This window comes from Xenopus tropicalis, chromosome 5 (assembly GCF_000004195.4).
Source record: "Xenopus tropicalis strain Nigerian chromosome 5, UCB_Xtro_10.0, whole genome shotgun sequence".
NCBI classification, from domain to species: domain Eukaryota; kingdom Metazoa; phylum Chordata; class Amphibia; order Anura; family Pipidae; genus Xenopus; species Xenopus tropicalis.
In genome coordinates, this window is record NC_030681.2 from 138,112,327 (window position 1) to 138,119,013 (window position 6,687).

Sequence of the window (6,687 nt, forward strand, 5' to 3'; positions counted from 1 at the left end):
CTTAGTGAATATTAATTCTACACGCTGAATATAAATGCTGATTGGCCCAAGTAAATACAGCATGTTCCGTGACTTGAGAGCCTTCTACATAGACATCCCATGTAGCCACACCATTTGCTTACAGACCACTTTTAAAGCAATAAAATACCTCTAAACTATGCATTGTTTTAAAGAAAAACTATACTCCCAGAATGAATACTGTTTATATTATATAGTTATTTATATTGTATTAGTTTATATTATATTAAGCCTATTGAAGAATCTTGCCAAACACGAGGATTTATATCCGTAAATATTGCCCTTTTACATCCTTTCCCTTGAGCCGCCATTTAGTGATGGGCTGTGTGCTCCCTCAGAGATCAGCTGACAGGAAATAATGCAGCTCTAACTGTAACAGGAAGTAGTGTGGGAGTAAAAGGCAGAACTCTGCCCATTCATTGGCTGATAGGGCCTAGCATGTATGTGTGCCTTGGCTTGTTTGTGTGCACTGTAAATCCAATGATCCCAGGGGGTGGCCCTTTAATTTTTAAAATAGCAATTTTGTATTACCCAATAGCACATACTACTTAAAAAAAAAAAAAAAGTATATTTTTATGAAAATGTTTTTTTTAGATGAAGCAGGGCTTTACATATGAGCTGTTTATGCAATATATTTTTATAGAGACCTACATTGTTTGGGGTATAGTTTTCCTTTCATAATATAGAAACTGGGAAATATGTCCCAGGGGGGCAGGTACCCCTGGTTTTATTTTACAAACAAGAAACAAGAAGAAAACACAGATGGTAAGCTCTTGGGCAAAACAGCCAAGGATCGGCCAAAGCTCTAAATCCTAAATGGGCGAGTGGCACATATCCACTCATTATAAGTTATATAACACTGTGGGGCCGATTTACTAATCCACGAACGGATCGAAAGCGTCCGAATGCATTTTTTTCGTAAATTGTCGCGACTTTTTCGTAGCTGTTACGATTTGTGTGAATTGTCGCTACTTTTTCGTAGCCGTCGCGAAAAAATCGGAAAGGTTTGCCTGCCGTTTACTAGCGCTCAATATGGAAAAGTCGCGACAATTCGCGCAAGTCGTAACGGCTACAAAAAAGTCGCGACGATTCGCGCAAGTCGTAACGGCTACAAAAAAGTTGCGACGGCGACGAAAAAAATCGCAAAAAAATGCGAAAAAGTAGCAAAATGTTAGTTTCCAATCTGATTTTTTTTCGGATTCGTGGATTAGTAAATCAGCCCCTGTGTGTGTAAAACTGGCATCATATAAAGCTGTTTATTTGAAGTCCCGTCTGCATTGGGAAGAGCTCTATTCAAGAGGGGTGGGTGGGGGACATAGAGGCGTAACACCCTCCTACCTAGGCCTTAAGTTGGCACGTTATTCAGATTTTCAATCTGGCGCGATGAGCAGAGGGCAGCTTTCCACCTGTGCTTATAGTTCACTTTCCCCCCCGGGGATCAGCAAATGACCCCTGATGTTTAGGAAGCATCTCTCTCCCATTAGGGCATATTTAACAAATAATTGCCAACCAATTGTCTAAGAAATACTTCAGGGAATTGCACATAGGAATGGTTTCCAGAACATTTCTGAGAGAGATGCCTTTTTTTTTTATAATCTCTTTTGAAATATTAGTAATTACTTAGTAATAAGTAGGAAGCAGCAAGTGATGAGAAATGAAAACACTTTTCCAGATCTATTAATGGCCATATTTTTTTTCTGCAATTGGTTTTCTTGTTGTTCTTAAAAAAAAAAACATTCATTTTTTCACAATTTCTTATGCATCAAAACCACAAAAATGCTAGTGTAAAATAATCCATGTAAAAGCTTGCCAGGTCATGTAGAAGCCAATGGGAGCTGTCAGGCAATGGGAGCTGTCCTGGGCATTTTTGTATAATGCTCTGTAACCAGGAGGCCTTAGTGGCTAGCTGGTGCGGTCGAGCTCTTCCTTAGACTTTATCGACAATCTTTTAGGCCCCCAGAACTGTGGTGGAACTGGCAGCAACCCACTAAATTGATGCATTTGGAGGCTCCTAGCCTAACTCAATTGAAAATCTACCCTGAATAAAACACTGGCTGTTCACACAATTCAGTCCTTTGTTGGAGGTTGGTCACTAAAAAGGTTTAAAGCAAAATATCAAGTTCACCAAATTCACAAAGAGGTCCAGATGCCCATGCCCCAACGTTTTACTTAGACCTTTCTCTCCGTAATCGGCCAACCAACTTAGATTCCTTTCTGTGATTAGAAAATATACAGGTCACTCACCGCTCCCTTTTGGTGATCTGGGTGCAGCGTCCCAGACCCCCCAGCTTGAGGGGAAAATAACCAATCCAAGACCCAGCTGGACACGCACTTATCAGGCACCAGAACAGCGGTGAAGGTTCAAACAGCTTTATTCATAAATCCTGATGCGTTTCGTGTGAATATAATCATAGGCACCTATTATTGCGTCTGTATTCATACAAGTGTGTGTCCAGCTGGGTCTTGGAACTGGCAGCAAACCTACTCTCTTCAAAGTCAGAACCAACAAGCAAGATTATGGTATCAGAAATCCTGACTATATAAAATGAACAGCACTCATGAAAACTCTACTTAAAAAGTCTTAAGGGCTCATTCACAAAGACACACGCAATACTAAGAAAAGCCTGCAACTGCCCATTTGTCTGCAAATTGGGGCATTGTGCAGATAGCTGAAGGCACACCGGGTAGGTGTAGGCACACCGCCCCCTACTGGCCTTTCCTTGCATGTCATTCTGAGGCACAAGGTAGGAGTAGCAGGATGCACAGCCCACACTTTGCGTGACAGATTTTTGAGCCGGGGGTACAATAGGAAGTCATTATCTGCAGCTTTTGTTAAGGCTCTACGAACAGAGTGTGTCAAGTTTGCTTGCTAACAATAAGGGTTCTTGTGCAACCAGGATTAAGAGTGGCAATCGTTTACCGACTTTTTTGACTCCCTTTAGTAATCAGTTTTACAAAATTAGGCAAATAATTAATAGCTTTATTCCAGTTCTCTGGCAGTAGTTTTACAAGATGGATTAAATTTTGTTGCACGGAAAGCTCCCACCTTAAAACTACATGGCTAAAGGTGCCCATACACTACAAGATCCTCTTGCTTGGCAATGTCGCCAAGTGAGCGGATCTTCACCCGATATCCCCACCTACGGGTGGGCGATATTGGGTAGCAAGCTGCTTTAAAAAAAAAATAATTACATTTGAGCTTATGGGGCAGTCGGTTCGGGGACCGCATCAACGAGCCAATGCGGTCCCCGATCCGACCGGATTTTCTAACCTGGCCAATCGAGATCTGGCCAATTTCAGGCCAGATATCGGTCGGCCAGGCAGCTCTGTTCTGCCCATACACGGGCCGATTAGCTGATTAGCTATATTAATCTTAAAACCTGAATCCACAATTGCTTTGGAATCAGTTCATGGAATGAAAGTGTGCTGCCAGATCCCCCTGTCTATGGATTAGAAGGTGTGGGTGCCAAGGGACCCAGAGCCAGCTCCTGTTCATTTTTCCTCTTTGCATTGTGTTTCTGTTTTCTTCTTTTTTTTCTAATTCCTTATTAACCTTGCACTGATCTTTTAGCCCTTTATCTGATCAAATATATATATTATAATGGTACATTGTATGTGAACTTACATAGCTTCCCATGACTCCTAAACATGATGTGTCAGGTTTATACTGTTTGGTGTCTGTATGCCCTTGTCACATGGACTCAGTTGTGTTCCTCACTGCGCCTGAAATAAAAAGAATGAAAAAAACCCATTTCACGCAGTACTGGCTCAGACCATAAAAGAGATGTTTCAGGCCTATAGCAGCCCTCTATCAAGCTAAACAACCAAGCGCTCACTATTCACCTTAAGCTTAACAAACACTGCCACCATGTGGCCACATTGAAAACGGCAAGTACCAAATATCACATAAATATTACAATGATACAGATATATCCTCTCCAGTCTCATATTTATACAGTTATTACAATTGTATCCCAACTTGTAACATATGTATTTAAACATGAGAAGTCCACTCAGTCACCAGATAATTGTAATCCCTAAATCCATCTGTAATAAATAAGATAAAAACTATACAAAGGGGGTTGTATACAAAAGGAGCAGAACCCATATCATCCAGTCAGCAGGTAGCATTTCCTAGTTAGCTGTTTAAAAGCAAAAATCTTATTGGTTGCTAGAGGTTACTCCTCCTTGAGAAAGTTGGCGCATTTTATTACATAGCCCCCTAAATATTAAAACACAAGCATTTACCCAAAACATATCTAAAAATCATGGTGTTCCAAATATCCAGGCATTTGACCCACTTCTTGACATACAACTTTCTTCCTGTCATAGAACCTCAATGTTCAACTCCATCAAAAACTGGATCTTTATTTGGTTAAAGGGGTGATTTAATGAGTTATAGAATGTCCTATTCCTAGCAATTTTGCAATTGGTTTATTTATTTTCTATAGTTTTTGAGCTATTTTTCTTCTTCTTCTACATATTTGCAGCTGTCTAATGGGGGACAGCTAAAAAACTATTGCTCTGCAAGCTTACAATTTTATTATTGTTACTTTTTATTTCTTGTCTCTTTATTCAGGCCCCCTTCGATTCATATTCCTGTCTCAGACTCAAACCACTGGCTGGTTGCTAAGGTAACCAAGACCCTGGCAACTAGATAGCTGGTGAAATTCCAACCTGAAGAACTGCAGAACAAAAAGCTAAATGACTGAAAAACCATAAATAATAAAAAATGAAAACCAATTGCAAATTGTCTCAGAATATCATTGATCACCTTTCTTTGTCTTAATAGCTGATTTGTGTTCCATAATCCCAGGTTCTCTCTGATGTCTGTCCAACTGGTACTGGATGATATAAATGTTCACAGACATTTCTAGTGTCTCCGGAATAATATAGGGGTTCCTCTCCTCAGGTAATATACCAATTCACCTTTAATACAATTGGAACAAGAATTACAGATACAACATGTATAAGTAGCAAAGTTGTAGTTTGTAGTTTACACTTAAACAATTTGCAATTAGTCTTTATTTTTTATATTTTGTTTTCAGTTATTCAGTATAAATTGACAGATACCATGGTAACTTTATAAATCTGTGTGCCAAGAAAATGAAGCTTCTGTCCATTGGCTGTAATTGTTAAGGATACATATCAGTAGAGTTAATCTGTTGGACAAATTGTTGTAGAATCCAATGGGACCACGTCCGCATCTCTAATAAATCATTGATAAACCAATGTGAGTACTTAGGGTACTTTTGGAGAAAATTTGGTTTAAACACACATTTCTTCAAAGGAGATCATAGAAATATTTGTTTAGAAAGGGGCCAGGACCCCATTGCCTTGCTTCTCCCCTGTAAGAAAAATGTAACTCTAGATTGAAAATAATGATTATAATGTACTGTTTCAAAGCTTTGCATGACAGGGAATTTTCTAGCCAGTTGGATGCTGACAGCCCGATACCTATCATGAGAGGTGGAGGTGTAGAGCATCGTCATGTCAAGCTCACAGGTGGGTATATTTACCGTATAAGCACCCAGGGGCCCGTGCCTAGGGTGGCAGCTTAAGAAAAACAAATCATTCATAAAAAAGAACATCTCCCCCAGCCCCCAACTTACTATTAAGCCAATGCCTCTAATGCAGTGGTGAAGCTGATTGGTGAATGGGCAAAGACTATGGATGCACCGGCTAGGGAGTAAGGGGGCTAGTGCCGAGGGCAGTGCCGGCTGCTAATACAGTCCTGACCACCATGTTATAATTCACAGTAGAAAGTGTATGTTCCAACCTCTTTAACCTCATCCTCCATATTATTTACATAAGCCCTCATGAACAGGTTTTCCATTTTAAGCATAAAACAGCTAAGTGGCAACAGGCCCGGACTGGCAATCTGTGGGTTCTGGCAAATGCCAGAGGGGCTGCTGTAAGATGCCATAGACAGTCACTATTTATTGGGCAGGTGGGCTGTTTGGGTCTCTGTGTACTTGTAATGCCAGGGCCTATTTTGAATCCCAGGGCAGATATGAGCGGCACTTACAGTTTCCTTCCATTGCTCAATGTAAAAATTATATTGGAGATGTAAAGGGAAAAACACAGAGTGAAAGCTGCGCCCCTTACATCAGCACCCCAACCCCTTTCCCTACTAACTGGCTAAATAAAAGGGACATTCCTACCTGTAAGTGAGGGCTTCACTGGTCACCCACAAGTGCACTGGGGTTGGTTGGACCTAAAACATTTTTTGCAGGGGGGCCCAGGGCCCTGAAAGACATTGTTATTCATTACCTACAGCAGGATTATAATCTTTCCTATCAGTCCCTGCCCCAGTGGAGCTTACAATATAAGGTCACAGACATCAGGATCAGTTTTATCAGAAGCCAATTAACCTGCCTGCCAGAAGAGCTATTTTTAATTTCAGTCTTGACCTGCATCTGCCCTAGGATAGAACAGCTACAGCCCATTAAATATAACCCCCGTGGGAGGAAACTATATGAAGGGACCATTAGGGTTAACAGCCCCTACAGCTTTAAATCCCTTCACTTTCTTATTGCTGGGTAGATGCCCGTGTATCTAGTTATCTAATTTCTATAACTGGCCCTTAGGCTTATAGTCACTTCCTGCTCACTTAAATATAGTGTTTGGTTAGGGGCGGTCCTTCCTCTTCGGCTGCATCTGCAACTG